General features: G+C 41.7%; 1 protein-coding gene and 1 long non-coding RNA gene across 20 annotated transcripts in view; one reads left to right on the forward strand and one right to left on the reverse strand.

Moving 5' to 3' along the window:
• DST (dystonin) overlaps positions 1–16,646 on the reverse strand; it is a 748,258-nt gene that overhangs the window by 384,182 nt on the left and 347,430 nt on the right. The window lies entirely within an intron of this gene.
• On the forward strand, positions 2,360–4,933 carry LOC137571787 (uncharacterized). The gene is made up of 3 exons (XR_011031436.1): positions 2,360–2,443; positions 2,715–3,558; positions 4,618–4,933. It is a non-coding gene; the product is annotated as an uncharacterized lncRNA (long non-coding RNA).

A 16,646-nucleotide genomic window follows, 5' to 3' on the forward strand; every position in this document is an offset into this window, starting at 1 on the left:
TTACAGGTTTGCTTCAAAGAGTAACTCTACCTTTAAAGTACAGTTCTTAAAATAACCCTCTGCCACACACACACGTACCAATGGTGCATGGTCCCAGTTGTCCACACTCACAGTTACTAAAGCCTGAGTGATCTGAAAAGCCGAGACAACTTTGTTTGTATCCAAAGCGAATGCTCTCTTGAGAAGTAAGTAGATAGATTATCTTTTCAAGGGAGAGTCAATCTACTGTTTTAATTGCAAAGCAGATCTAGCGGCCAAGTCAGAGTAAAATAACTGGATATAAGCAAGGCCTTAGTCCGGGATACATGTTGGTGTGGACAAGGTGGGAGGAAGCACTGGGGACTGGGGAAGAATTCTGGGGGCTAATAGGGGCATTTTGTATACCTGTACTTTGTCAGTTTAGTTATACTTTGCATTGTATTATTAAAACAAGTTATGCTTTAGATGCAATGGGGAAGAGTTAGAAACCCTTACTTTCTATTTCAGTTGCCTACAAGCCTATTAACGTGATTCTGCTAGCTTCATGCTGCTGGTGATACATTTTAAGAAAGGATAAATCTACCATATAGGCCTCACTAAGCATTACTGCATTCAGTAATGCTGAATACAGCTGATTTTACCGATCACATTCCCAAATGCCAATTCACTAAACCCATTACTGCACAAAAAATTAAAATTACCAACTTGTGCGGTAAATGCCTCAAGAAACGTCAAGAAATTGCAATTCAAAGATTTATGCATTCGGTAAATCGGGCTAAAGTGTTTGATAGTTTTCTCCAGCTCTTACCAGCTGATAACTCACTCTTTCCATGCTCTTGACAGACAGCCAATAGAGCACAGGTGTTGAACTCCAGACCTGGAGGGCCAGATCCATGCCAGTGTTTAGGATGGACTGAGAAAGAGAGGAATGTGTTCTACCTGATGGACCACACCTTTCCTGATTCTGACCCATCAATTAATTTGAGCTGTGTCAAAAATGTGTGAGGACCTCGGCCCTCGTAGGACCGGTTTGACATATCTGCAATAGAGAGAGCCAGGCAGCCAATAGGGAGATCCACTCAGCCTTGCTTCTCAAGCTAATTTGATCCAACATGCTGGAAGGAAGATCTTCGCTGACATTTTATGAGGCATTTCTGCATCCCTTTAGATGTGAAAATCTGTATACTGTTATACTCTGGTGGCTGCAGCGCATCTAAAGGGATGTCTGGGATGCACATCGACTTACACAGCTCCCTGCCTCACCGCTGACCTGCTTCACAGCTGGTAAGTGACAATTACCGAGCAGGGCTAAGTGAATTGAGGCATGTTTGTTCGGTAAATTAGCGAACTTCTGCCTCATGCGGAAAATCTTTAGTGGATTTGGAAAAAAAAGTGTAAAATACCAAATGCAGTATTTCACCAACCAACATGGTATTACTGAACAGCCTAGTGGATTGAGGCTATAGTGTTACCTACACCAACAAAAATGGTGACAGGCTCAAACTATTACTCTTTCAAACACCAAACACGTTTTAGCAGAAGTTGTACTTCAAAACAGAATAGCAAACTAATGTTTACTGATTTACCAGACCAATGTCTGGAAATATCTCCAGCCAGTCTTGTCACTCAGACACCTTCACAGTTAGTCAGTCAGGTGACTGCTAGTTTCCTGTCTCCTGCGTCACCTGCTGGCTTACTGTTATAACATTTGCATTGACCGAAGGATTGAAATGACAACCCAAGAAACTGAATAGCTGAAGCAGGACCCATGAATTCTGTAGTTATGTAGAGTGAAATAATATCCAAATAAAAAGAATACCTGCATAAAATAGTTCTCTACACGTAAAACAAAATTACATATTTGTATTGCAACTATGTATTTAGTTGTTTTTTTTTCTAGGCTTGCTCTCAACATAATTATGAGCAGCTAATTCTACACAAATACACAACAGTTTATTATTATCACTATTCATCCAGACACAAAAGTTAAATCTGATGTTGATCTATTTCCACGCACAGATTGTGGCCAGTCAGGTGCTAACAATCAGCTCTGAGTACCTGTGACACTAGAAGTGACCCAGCAGAACAAGCTTTACCTTCCACTCTGTGGTACACTTCAGCAGACACATATGCACACAAATAGCCCAGGGAAGTCAAACAAACATGTAAATGTGGAGATCTGTGCAATAAATACTAATTCAGTTTTCACATGCTGGATTGTGCTCCTTTCTGAATGACATTGACATGTGGCTGAACATATGAAGGTCTAAGCCACCTGATATGTGCAGGTTCAGAACAGTTTGCATTCTGTCAATCATCTCTGAACAGCTATTCACAAATGCAGCTGCAAGGTCCTTGCTACTATAAAGTAGGCAGACTGGCAAGAACACTGAGGCACTGGCCATATTTACCTGTAATGCAGGTCGGGGAGCACAGGATGGTACTTCATGCTTCACACTCTGAGGTAATGTAGCCACATAAGAGGGCCTGTCTACCTCAGCAGCATTGTAATATCTAGCATACACCAGGCAATCACTGCTCTCCAATGTCTGCTGTCTGTTTACATGACTTTCACCATTATCTTCACAATAACTTTGTGTCCTAATACAGTCAACAGAGCTGAAGCTTGAAGCCTTTCTCTCAGGACAGGCATCTGTGTTAGGAAGGAATGCTAATTTTTTTGGAATGTTTGGGAAAGAAAGATTTGTGTTCTCAGTGAAACTGTTGTTTTCCAGACAAACGTCCTCTCGGGCAGCCGGTTCTGATGCGAAGCTGTCCAAACCCTTGGATGGGACGCTAGGCTCATGATTCGGCGATCGCTGTCCGTAAGGGGAATTTCTGATGCTGGCACCCAGAAAGAAATCCTCAGAGACATAACCATCTCCAGAATTCTGAGCAGCAACAGCTTCTGCTGAGGTATTTCCATCACAGTTCTCTGGCTCCTTCCTCTTGTCGGATTTTCTTCTTCTGAAAAACCTCCTGCCTGAAGAATTCTTTCCAGGAGTGAAAGGAGCCTTTGCAGGATCAATGTAATATTCCTCCTTCTCAGCCCTCACACATCCACACACATTGCCCATTTGTGGAGGAGACCAGTTACATCTCAATGTAAAAACTAGCACTGGCTGGATGTCCGGCACTGAGAGCTCCAAAGTCACCCAGGCATCCTGACTTCTCCCAGAGATCACTCTCCAGCTCTGCAGGAAGCAGCCATGTTGGTAGCTGAGAAATGCACACGTAATAAGTGTCGTGGCAAAGTGCCCAGTGCAGGCCTGTGTCTGATTAGACGCTGACTTATTTCTGGACACCAATCCTCTTAGACAAACACATAATTGCCTCTGTGCTAAACTATGAAGTAAGAGCGATTAGCTTTTGCAGGCAGGACAAATGGCATGTGACTGAGAAATGTCAGATGCCTTTTAATTTCACTTCATTCAGGATCCTGACACACAGCACGCATCACATTAACCTTTGGAACCATTACCTGGAGTTACAGATTCTGAGCTAACAAGACCGAATTGGAAAGTACACTTTGACAAACTGTTTTCTAGATTATTATCTGAAATGGAAGAAGAGGCACAGGTATGCTGGGCTAAAGGGGTGCTGTAGATAAAGGGTCCCACAACTGTAACAAGCACGCAGCTACTGGAATCAGAACACCTGATCTGCATACTTGTTCTGGATCACTCAGTGATTCATAACTGATTCATAACGGATTAATTGGCAGAGGGTCAGCTTAAAGGGAACCTTAACTGAGGGGTATAGGGATGTTTCCTTTTAAACAATACCAGTTGCTTGGCAGTCCTGCTGATCTCTCTGGCTGCAGTAGTGGCTGAATCACACCCCTGAAACAAGCATGTAGCTAATCCAGTCTGACTTCAGTCACAGCACCTGATCCACATGCTTGCTGAGGGACTGTGGCTTAAAGTATTAGAGGCACGGGATCAGCAGGAGCGTCAGGCAACTGGTAGTATTTTAAAAGGAAAAATGCATATCCTTCTCAATTTAGGTTCCCTTTAAAGAGGAACTGTAGTGAAAATAACAATGAATAAAATTGCCTATTTTTTTTTTTACAATAATAATGTATAGATTATTTAGTCAGTGTTTGCATATTGTAATATCTTTCCTCTCCCTGATTTACATTCTGACATTTATCACTAGTGGAGACATCTTTAGTTCTGCCAGGTGATCTGTATGGAATTTTCATTACTGAGAGTTCTCTGTATAGAGGGAGATGCTGCTTGCTTGGCAGTTGGAAAAAGCCATTATTTCCCACCATGCAACAAGGTTCACAGACAGCAAACTATCAGGACCATAGTCATGACATCACACTGTGGGATGGGTTTCACCACACTATCAGCCATACAGACCCCCCTGATAATCTATTTGAGCAAGAGGAATGATTTCTTGTGGGAAAGGGGCAGCTACCGATTGGGATGAAGCTCAATCCTGGGTTAAAGTTCCCCTTTAACAGCCAAGCAAGTAACACTTTGTAAAGTACATCAGCAGCACACACCATATTCTACTCACGTCTCCTATCTGTTAACTTACTTAAAGTAAGAGACGCTGAAATGACAATTTTGTATTGTACGGATAGTAAAATGACACTTTTTTAAATGACTTTCCTATTACCTTCTGCAGAGTAGCATGTACCGTTCTATGGAGAGTGCAGATGCAAGCATCTTGTTGCATGGCACACCATCCTACATTACTGACTGCAGAAGACAGCGTGATAATGGCTGCAGGAGAGAAGGGGTGACTGTGCTGATGTCAGACTGACACCCAATTATACTGTCAATGGTATCCCCACTATGGCAGTCCGCTATACAAAAGGGAAGGAGATATACCTGGTAACAGTGCTTCAGAATCCTTTTACATATGGCTGTAATTATCTACAAACAGTATTTGGTTTGCATAATTGTGCTTTAAAATAAAATAAACTTGTGTTTCCTTCTAACAGCCAAAGATCCCGTCAAATAATTCATATTATAAATACATAAAAAATGAACATCTTGAAGAAGACTGAATGCTTTAACCACTTGTGGACAGCACTATAGTATATTTATGTTCGTGCCACCAGAAGTATGTAAAAATGAGTCTGTAGTGCTAATGAGAGCAGCACGCATGCCAGCACACGCCTGTGTTCATCACATCACAGGACATTTAGAGGGCGAACCAGGGAATCCCACCCTGGTGTCTGATATCCCCTCCATTCCCCCTTCAGCAGTAGGAAGCAATGATAAGTATCGTCTAAACCAGCCCTGGTTCCTGCAGCGATTGTTTCTCTCCCGTGGCTCCTACTGCAGCTGGCCTCCTGTACTTGATGACATCATCAAGCCAGAACTCCATGCACACAACAGCAGAGGCCGGCTGCAGTACAGGCCAGGGGAGTACTGCAATGGTTGCAGGAACAGGGAGAGGTGATATACTTACCAGCATTGCTTCCTGCTGCTGATCTCTGCAAGTTGAAGGCCAGACTATACCCCAGTAAAAGCTATAAATAGTAGGGGAGAACCATAAGACCATGGGGATAAGCTATAAGAAGGAGGGGAGGGGGCTACTAGACCACCAGGTCAACCTATATGAGGTGGGGTAGTTACCATCATACCACCAGGGAAAGATATAAGGGGAGAAGACCGACAACCAAGGAAAATTAAAAGCGTAAAATTAAAAGCGTAAAGGGAACTACACCATTAGGGAAAAGGGGACAAAACAGAGTACTACCATAAGGGACAATTAGCACGGGAGCCACTGTAAGAAAGCAAAACACAGGGTTTGTTATTAGGGATGCTATAAAAGGGAGGACACTTTAAGGGGGAGCACCTAAAAGACGCCAGGTCTAACAGGGACATGTAATAGCAGCATATTATAGTGGATTCAACAGGAATAAAGCATGCGGCTTTACAATAAAAACACAGTTTAGGCACCTCCTATAACTCTGCACACTTTTAAGACTTCATCTGCTGTATAATAATGCAAACCTGAATAATAAAGCAAATAATCCCATTTTCTATAAAGCTTTTATTCCCCCTTTTTACCTTTAGAAATGTTTTATTATCATTGCAGTACTAGGAGAAAAAGTACTGTACTTAATGCAGAAAAAGATTGGTAGTTGTAGCAGCAACATAACTTAAAGGGAATCCGAAATTAAAATAAACTTATGATATAACGATTTGTATGTGTAGTACATCTAATAAATAAAACATTAGCAGCAGAGATAGGAGTCTAATATTGTTTCCAGTACTGGAAGAGTTAAAGCGGATCCGAGATGGAAAACTAACTATAATAAAGAAGTTTTAAATCAGGATGATACCATTTATTGGCCAACTACAAATGAATAAGAATAAACAAGCTTTCGGCCTTGCAGCCTTCGTCAGGTTTACATCCTGTTAGTTTGCAGGCTGGTGGTACAGACAGCTTATATACATGCAACATCAAAAGGGAAAACAGATATTTTTTTCAAACATAAATACATCATTAAGATGCCTTAATACAAACAGACCATCTAAATGGGGTAAGATAAGGATCCTTGTTTACTCTATTGCTCACAGACCTGGTGTTAGGATTGACCCAGAGGTATCGTAAATTCTTAGTTCACAAGTTCAGCTAGAGTGGCTGAGACAGTTCATATATCATCAATCTCATACCAATATAGAAAGTTGTTGTCCTTATTCAAACCCTTCTGCACAGCTTTGAACCAATTTATAAATTTTGTTTCTGCTATTAATCGGTCATTTGACGTTTTGAAGCCGCCCTTCAGGGCAATGACACGAAGATCATCCATGCCGTGTCCGTTGGACCGAAAGTGTGTAGCAACTGGGAGTCCAGATTTGGTATCATTAATAGTGTGCCTGTGTCCATTCATACGTTTGCGCAGAGTTTGTCCAGTTTCTCCCACGTACATAACCTTGGGGCATTTAGCACACATGATCAGATATACCAGATTGGTGGACCCACAGGAAAATTTACCTTGTACTCTGTACTCCTGTTGTGAACCTGGTATCGTTACCCTGTCAGTGGAGTAAATGTGTCTGTCTAACTATAATAAGTAACTTGTCTATATATCTTATCTAAAGTTTAGATGGCTTACACAGCAAATCTAGCTGCAAACAGTTTTAATAGAATATGATTATTTATTCCTGTGATACAATGAGGGCAGCCATGTTGTTTGTAAACATTACACAGAGGCAGGCTTATCTGTATCTTGAGCCATCAGCCTAATCCCCTCTCCTCCTCCCTCCTCCCCTCTGCCTCTGAAATCAATGGCTAGTAATACCTCCCCCTCCTCCTGCCCAGACTGAGCTCCCATGAGCCCTTGCTACTGCCAAGGCTCTCTGAAAACCTGTGGGCGTGGTTTTTTAGTTTATAGGTAATTAGAGTATTAAAACGAAAAAAAACAAGTATTTGGCTTGAGGAATGCCCTATAAACAATAGTAAAGGAACACAATTAAAGTAAAGGAACACACACACACACACACACACACACACACACACACACAGTGGGTTGCAAAAGTATTCAGCCCCCTTGAAGTTTTCCACATTTTGTCATATTACTACCACAAACTTGCATCAATTTTATTGGAATTTCACATGAAAGACCAATACAGTGGTGTACATGTGAGAAGTGGATTGAAAAATCATACATCATTCCAAACATTTTTTACAAATCAATAACAGCAAAGTGGGGTGTGCGTAATTATTCGGCCCCCTGAGTCAATACTTTGTAGAACCACCTTTTGCTGTAATTACAGCTGCCAGTCTTTTAGGGTATGGCTCTACCAGCTTTGCACATCTAGAGACTGAAATTCTTGCCCATTCTTCTTTGCAAAACAGCTCCAGCTCAGTCAGATTAGATGTACAGCGTTTGTGAACAGCAGCTTTCAGATCTTGCCACAGATTCTCGATTGGATTTAGATCTGGACTTTGACTGGGCCATTCTAACACATAGATATGTTTTGTTTTAAATCATTCCATTATTGCCCTGGCTTTATGTTTAGGGTCGTTGTCCTGCTGGAAGGTGAACCTCCGCCCTAGTCTCAAGTCTTTTGCAGTCTCCAAGAGCTTTGCTTCCAAGATTGCCCTGTATTTGGCTCCATCCATCTTCCCATCAACTCTGACCAGCTTCCCGGTCCCTGCTGAAGAGATGCACCCCCCGAGCATGATGCTGCCACCACCATATTTGACAGTGGGGATGGTGTGTTCAGAGTGATGTGCAGTGTTAGTTTTCTGCCACACATAGCGTTTTGCATTTTGGCCAAAAAATTCCATTTTGGTCTCATCTGACCAGAGCATCTTCTTCCACATTGTTGCTGTGTCCCCCACATGGCTTGTGGCAAACTGCAAACGGGACTTCTTATGCTTTCTGTTAACAATGCCTTTCTTCTTGTCATTCTTCCATAAAGGCCAACTTTGTACAGTGCATGACTAATAGTTGTCCTATGGACAGAGTCTCCCACCTGAGCTGTAGATCTCTGCAGCTCGTCCAGAGTCACCATTGTCCTCTTGACTGCATTTCTGATCAGCGCTCTCCTTGTTCGGCCTGTGAGTTTAGGTGGATGGCCTTGTCTTGGTAGGTGTACAGTTGTGCCACACTCCTTCCATTTCTGAATGATCGCTTGAACAGTGCTCCGTGGGATGTTCAAGGCTTTGGAAATCTTTTTGTAGCCTAAGCCTGCTTTAAATTTCTCAATAACTTGATCCCTGACCTGTCTTGTGTGTTCTTTGGACTTCACGGTGTTGTTGCTCCCAATATTCTCATAGACCACCTCTGAGGCCCTAACAGAGCAGCTGTATTTGTACTGACATTAGATTACACACAGGTGCACTCTATTTAGTCATTAGCACTCATCAGGCAATGTCTATGGGCAACTGACTGCACTCAAATCAAAGGGGGCCGAATAATTATGCACACACCACTTTTCAGCTATTTATTTGTAAAAACTGTTTGGAATCATGTATGATTTTCGTTCCACTTCTCATGTGTACACCACTTTGTGTTGGTCTTTCATGTGGAATTCCAATAAAATGGACTCATGTTTCTTTTGTTGAAAAAAAAAAATGGATTCATGTTTGTGGCAGTAATGTGACAAAATGTGGAAAACTTCAAGGGGGCTGAATACTTTTGCAACCCACTGTATAGTGTATATGTATATATATATATATATATATATATATATATATATATATATATATATATATATATATATATATATATATATATATATATATATATATATATATATATAAATAAAAATAAGAGATTATTTTAGTTGATACTAATGTTATATTAATTATCCGTACTTCACATACAATTCATTATATCATTTTTTTTTTTTTGCTTCATTTAATGAGGAACTCAGTGAAAATAATGTAATAAAAAAGTGCTTCATTTTTACAAAAATTATGTATAAATTATTTACTCAATGCTTGCCCATTGTAAAAATTTTCCTCAACCTTGATTTACATTCTGACATTTATCACATACTGACATATTTGCTGCTGGCAGGTGATGCCATTGAAAGGAGATGCTGCTTGCTTTTTTGGCAGTTGGAAACAACTGTTATTTCCCACAATGCAACAAGGCTCCCACAGAGTGCTGTCCTGACATCACACTGGGGGGGGGGGGGGGTGTCACTACAATATCAGCCATACAGAGCCCCCTGATGATCCGTTTGAGAAAAGGAAAAGATTTCTCATGGGAAAGGGGGTATCCGCTACTGAATGGGATAAAGTTCAATTCTTGGTTACGTTTTATCTTTAAGTTTTGTGATAAATGGGTAAGGGGCTGCAAATGCTTCCATGTAAATCATGACCCTCTGAAAGGTGGCTTATGTGAACTCCATTCAAAACATCCCAAAACTCATTACAATGAAATATGGAAATATATTAGTAAACTCTCTCAGGCCATGACTATTAGACAGCACCAGCTTCTCAAACTACTCGTCTATCCTGGGCATATATGATAGGCTTCTTCTAGTTCTCACAGAGTCTGGCTGTCTAATCATTGGAGCTCAGGAACCGTGGGACTTCTCAAAAGGTAATGGATTACTTACCCACAATGATAATCTGTTGGCTTTTAATGTGTGTGCAAGTACATGCATGCAATAATGTCATAGAGTACAGCATGCTCCAAGGCTGTGGGAAATTCAGGACACAGCCTACATAGATATGAAAGGGCAAACAATAACAATGTGAAGTGGGGGTGTAGTCATGAGTGCAGGGTCATCATGGCACCTTAGCTGGGCCATTCTCCATGGTATCGGTGCTCAGTGCAACTGGGGGATGCTCAGAGTTTTCTTTATTTCAAAAGCAATTAAAGGACCACGACCTGTCTACCACTAGAGGAGGATGTTGGTTTCCATTAACAGCTTGCATGCAACCTATTAAGTACTCGTCCCTCCCACTGCGAAGAAGTCAATCCTCCATGGGAGGGGCCTAACACTAACTAAATCCTAACCTATATATATACATAGCCTGGGTGCAGCTAATGTTGCGCTGATCCACCTTTTGCGCAATTTTAAATTTTCGATTTTATTTGATTAGCCGCACCCAGGCTATGCATATACATAGGTTAGGATTTAGTTAGTGTTAGGCCCCTCCCATGGAGGATTGACTTCTTTGCAGTGGGAGGGACGAGTACTTAATAGGTTGCATGCAAGCTGTTAATGGAAACCAACATCCTCCTCTAGTGGTAGACAGGTCATGTGTATGCTCGGTGTGTATTCGACCCCACAAGTGGGGCTTGCACTCTTTTGCAGGTAGGCACTAGTCTGTTTTTAAGTAGCGCTGCTCATTTCCTTGCTATGTACTAATGTAATTCGTTTTTGGTCAGCTGCTCCCACTTAACAGCCATGCTTTTGGTGTATATGCAGAGCTTCTGTTTGGGTTCAAGGTGCGTTTGTAGTTCCTGGGGGGGCTCAGCGCATCTCTGATGGAGGCCATTCTGAGGCGGCCTGGTGTTGCGCTGATCCACCTTTTGCGCAATTAAAGGACCACTATCACAAAAAAGTAGGCGGTTAAAATCTGACAGGTTTTGGGTCAGACCATCTCCTCATGGGGGATTCTCAGTTTTTTTTTTGTTTTTAACAGCATTTGCTGAACAGCAATTGCAAAGTCTAACTGACAAAATAGTGTGCAAGTGAGTAGGGGGGCAGGCTGGTATCTTACTATTTTGTGAGTTAACTTGCTTTTCAGGAAATTCTGTTGAAAACAAAAAGCCATGAGAATCCCTCATGAGGAGATGGACTGGTTCAAAACCTGTCGGTTCTGTCAGATTTTAACTACCTGCTTTTTTTTGCTGTAGTGGTCCTTTAATAAACAGCAGTTGCTCACTCCACTGCCAAAATAGTTTGTGAGCAAGAGAGGCCAGCATCTTTGTATAGATCCTTTCCAGAGAATGCTTTTGTAAAGAGTAGAGAAGACACTGAAAATCTCCCATAAGGAGATGGACTAGTCCAAAACCTGCCAGATTTTCTACTGCCTATTGTAAGCAACAGCAACATAGAAAAAAAAGTAATTAACTTACAGTGCATTTTAATCTGGGAGGAATGTACTTCAGATAAGTAGGTGTAGACATGTGTTTTACATTTCACACTTTTTTTTTGCAATACTGGTCCTTTAAGTGTACTTTCTATACAACAACTTGCATGAAAACCCAAGCCAATCACCTGTCTACACTTGATAAAGTGCAGTGGTGAAAGTGAGGTCAGTTTGCTGGGTGCACTGGCTGGTTAGGCTGTCTACAGTCATCTGAATCATATAGCTGGCTGCTGGACAGAATTACAAATCTCTTGGCATGTAAGACATTTCACGTAGAACACAGCTCTATACGTTGTTCTATATATTTGGCTGTCTGCCTGGAAATCAGCTTTAATAAAGCCATTGTAAACAAAAATTAACAGAGCACAGTCACACTGGTGTTGGCCATGTATGCCTAAGAGATTCTATATCTAAGTTGTGCCTTAGTGATTGTCTAGCACTGTGTCTATGTAATAACAGAAAACTTTTAGACCCTATTCAGCTTTCTACAGCAAACAAATATTACAAAACAATTTAATGCACAAAAGGATGGGCTTTACATGCAACATAATAATAATAATGTGATTTGGTAATAATGAAAGTGGCACTTAACAGAAAGTATATGAAAACGCTTCCCTGTTGTAACCACTTGATTAGCTTCAGGTCTGATGAAAGAGTTTCCTGTTCTATACAGCTAATAACACCTTCAGTTTTAATAAGTCAAACCACACTATAGATATAACATTACCCAGACCTTACCAATTTCAGCGAGATCAGATAGCAGTCCCATGTCTATAGGTTTCTTGCAGGGACTGGTTAGAAAATTGTGCCCAACTGCTAGTTTTTCTCCCCAGAGAGCACGTACCAACATCTTGTGCAGGTCCCTACTTCCCATTTCACCAGTATATATGGCAAAGGCCTCATTTAACAATTACCAGGGTATAAGAACTGCAGGCAAGATTATTCTGCAGAGATGCATGTTACAAAGCAGAATGCTATGACAGATTTATTTACTTTTTTTTTTTTGTGGGGGGGGCGCTTCATAGAGAAGCTATGTACAGGAGGTACCTCAGAGCTACATGCAGCCTATGTAAACGCTATGTATTTAACAGTTTGCAATCTTCAGCTTTCAGCAAACTTTACAGATCTAGGCAGTCAGTGTCATCAGTGTTGTGTAGCTACTACCAAGTTCAATCACACTTTTTGTTTTACAATTCAGAACTCTTGATCCACCCTATACTTATTTGTACTAGACATGAACTATGTTTGCATTCATGTTGCTCACTCATGTCTGTGCTGTAGGACTGTACAGTGCCATAAAGGATGATGGCTCTAAATAATAATGACAGCATACATTCTAAGCTCTAGTTCATCTGCTGGATCTTTGGAAGTCACACCTTTGTCATGTCCTAGTGGAGAAATAGAGGCACATATTGCTATAAGGAATGTCATCTTTGAAGCCTCCATATAGTCCACTTTCTAGGAAGTGATGTTTCTCCTGAAACATATTTACACTGGAAACTATTTTCTGTATATGCTTTATACATTTTGGCACTAGGTCTGCAATATGTGATGCTAGAGCAATTTATGTATTATAAACATCAGCCGACGCTTGCTTCCAGCAATGTTATTCCTGGCTGCTGTGACCAGTGATATGTAGCAGGATGTATATGTCCAGCAGAGGAATTCTTTTCTCAGTGACACACACACTGAAGGTGAAGCCTTATTTTAGTCTCTCCGTATGTTAGACAGTAGAGAGCAGATGGCCTCTATTTAAAGCTGAAAATCTGACCAAATGCACGTATGTAAGGCCTCTGTACCTAGCAACTACATCTCGGGTGTAAACCTGCTCCTTTTTAAAGGCTAAACATGTTTAATGCGCACATGTTTTAGGTTTAGATAAAAGCCTGACGTTCTTAAATCTAAATTAAAGCAAACCTGTAAACAGACTCTGCTGTGAGGAAAACTAGTTGACTGCTATGGCTCTGACAAAACTTCTACTTCGCTACTGGACTTTATTAAAAAAAACAAAACAGAAGCTGATTGGTTGGTCAGGTTAGTCAAGATGACAGCGTAATGGTTACGATCTTTGCCTCTAACACAGAGACCAGGGTTTGAATCTCACCTCATCCTGTTCAGTAAGATAGCACCTATTCAGTAAGGAGTCCTTGGGCTAGATTCACTAACACTGCTACTGCCTACTGAGCACACCCTAGTGGCTGCAGCTCAAGTGCTTTGAGTCTTGTCTTGTGTAATAGCATCATGCAGATGGTTCCCTATAAGGTTGTGCAGAGCAAAGGGTCAGCAGTATGTACACTCACCTAAAGGATTATTAGGAACTTCTGTTCAATTTCTCATTAATGCAATTATCTAATCAACCAATCACATGGCAGTTGCTTCAATGCATTTAGGGGTGTGTCCTGGTCAAAACAATCTCCTGAACTCCAAACTGAATGTCAGAATGGGAAAAAAAGGTGATTTAAGCAATTTTGAGCATGGCAGGGTTGTTGGTGCTAGACGGGCCGGTATGAGTATTTCACAATCTGCTCAGTTAATGGGATTTTCACGCACAACCATTTCTAGGGTTTACAAAGAATGGTGTGAAAAGGGAAAAACGTCCAGTATGCGGCAGTCCTGTGGGCGAAATTGCCTTGTTGATGTTAGAGGTAAGAGGAGAATGGGCCGACTGATTCATGCTGATAGAAGAGCAACGTGGACTGAAAAAAAAAACACTCATTACAACCGAGGTATGCAGCAAAGCATTTGTGAAGCCACAACACGAAAAACCTTGAGACGGATGGGCTACAACAGCAGAAGACCACACCGGGTACCACTCATCTCCACTACAAATAGGAAAAAGAGGCTACAATTTGCCTGAGCTCACCAAAATTGGACAGTTCAAGACTGGAAAAATGTTGCCTGGTCTGATGAGTCTTGATAGAGTCAGAATTTGGTGTAAACAGAATGAGAACATGAATCCATCATGGCACACTTTAGGCCCCTTAGTCCCAATTGGGCATTGTTAAATGCCACGGCTACCTGAGCATTGTTTCTGACCATGTCCATCCCTTCATGACCACCATGTACCCATCCTCTGATGGCTACTTCCAGCAGGATAATGCACCATGTCACAAAGCTCGAATCATTTCAAATTGGTTTCTTGAACTTGACAATGGGTTCACCGTACTAAAATGGCCCCCATAGCCACCAGATCTCAACCCAATAGAGCATCTTTGGGATGTGATGGAATGGGAGCTTCGTGCCCTGGATGTGCATCCCACAAATCTCCATCAACTGCAAGATGCTCTCCTATCAATATGGGCCAACATTTCTAAAGAATGCTTTCAGCATCTTGTTGAATCAATGCCACGTAGAATTAAGGCAGTTCTGAAGGCGAAAGGGGGGTCAAACACTGTAATAGTATGGCGTTCCTAATAATCCTTTAGGTGAGTGCAGATCTTCAGAGCTTCCTCAGTTCGTCTATCCGTAAGCCTAATAAGAAATATCTAAGTTTTTACAGTCTGAGTAGAAAGTTTTGTCAAGATTTTTTGACCAGTGATAGATGCTGGCTAATACATCCATTTTTTAGGAAACTTCTGCAGAGCAATGAATTAATTTAAGGAAGACTGGTTACTTCCAACAGTGATTTAATGTGCATACTTGTTAACACAACTCACTTTGCAATGTACTGTTCCTACATTTTGCCACAAAGATTCTCAGTGATAGTAAGATAACCTCATGTACATTTATCACAATGTTAATGCTAGCATCTTGCAGACTCCTGTATACATTCCTTGTCCTCAGGGGAAAAAACTGTAGCGTTTTGCTACTGGCTGGGATATGCTGGTAACACAGAGCCTGCTGGAGCTTCTTGTACATGTTAATACTCAGGATTCTAAAATCCAATGGAACAAACCAACATGTAGCAACCACCTAATAAAAAAGAAAAGCCGATAACTCCACATAGCACTCTCATTCAAACAGCCTGCACGTCATTCACCCCAGAGGTGTTGCAGTGTGGTGCTGTATATAATATACATCTGAACACATGCTGAAGTGGTGGAGTTGGGCGCCCAATCATTTATATTAAGAAGGTGGACAACCTTTTGCAATGCTCAGAACTGTGGGGATGAGTGAACAAGCCCTAACAGGAACACTGCAGCAAATCACATACAGTAGTACATAAAATGATAACTGCTAGACTTTTCTAATGTGGCACGTGGGGGAGTCTAATTTTAGGAACAGTGTTTATATTACTGTATTTTTAGGAATATAAGATGCTCCGGACTATAAGATGCACCAAGGTCTAGAGGGCAAAAACAGGGGGAAAAATACACTAAACCTGGTGTGTCCATGGTCCAGGAGCATCTTGTAGATATCCTTCCCCAAGTTTTGTGTCACCCTTGTACCTCATGTGTCCCTACCTGCGCCCCCCATGTGTTCTACTGTGTCTCCTTCTGTCCCCATGTCTCCTCTGCTCCCCATGTTCTCTCCCCCCCCCCCCCCCCCCCCGAATAAGTGAAAGCAGTGGCAGCACGGCTCACCTAATTCATAGGAGCTTGCGGCGATCAGAGCCCTCTCCTCACTGTACCCTTAGTGTAGACTTCTGCTGATTGCGTCATCAGCAGAAAGAGGCACTAGAAGAGTAGTGAAAGAGAGAAGAGATCTCGGATCGCTATGGGCTCTGATGATTAGGTAAGCCGTGCTGCCACTGCTTTCATTTATTCAAAGGGGGAAGGGGGGGGGGCAGAGGAGAATATGGGGAGCAGGGGAGGACAGAAGGACATAAGAGGGCGTCTTTAATGTTGCGGTGGGTTGGCAGGCGTTTATAAGTCAGGGAGAATAAGACACAGTGACTTTCTTTTCCCCATGGGGGGGGGGGGAGTGTGTATTTTATGCAAAATACAAACAGAGTGGTAATTTACAATTGATAATGCATAAAAAGAAAAAAATAAGCAGTCTACAGCGGTTTGCCCAATCCAAATCAGACTAGTACATTCTCTTTTTGATCATATGGACATGCAGGTAGAAGAGCAATAGTTCTTTCAGTTGAAGCCATACCTCCCTGCTGTCTGATGGCCAATCACGGCTGCCAGTCTCTAGCAGAAAGGAATGGCCTCAGATGGAGGGTGCGCAGGAAGCTGGAGGTTGCT

Source organism: Hyperolius riggenbachi, chromosome 4 (genome assembly GCF_040937935.1).
Source record: "Hyperolius riggenbachi isolate aHypRig1 chromosome 4, aHypRig1.pri, whole genome shotgun sequence".
Taxonomy (NCBI): domain Eukaryota; kingdom Metazoa; phylum Chordata; class Amphibia; order Anura; family Hyperoliidae; genus Hyperolius; species Hyperolius riggenbachi.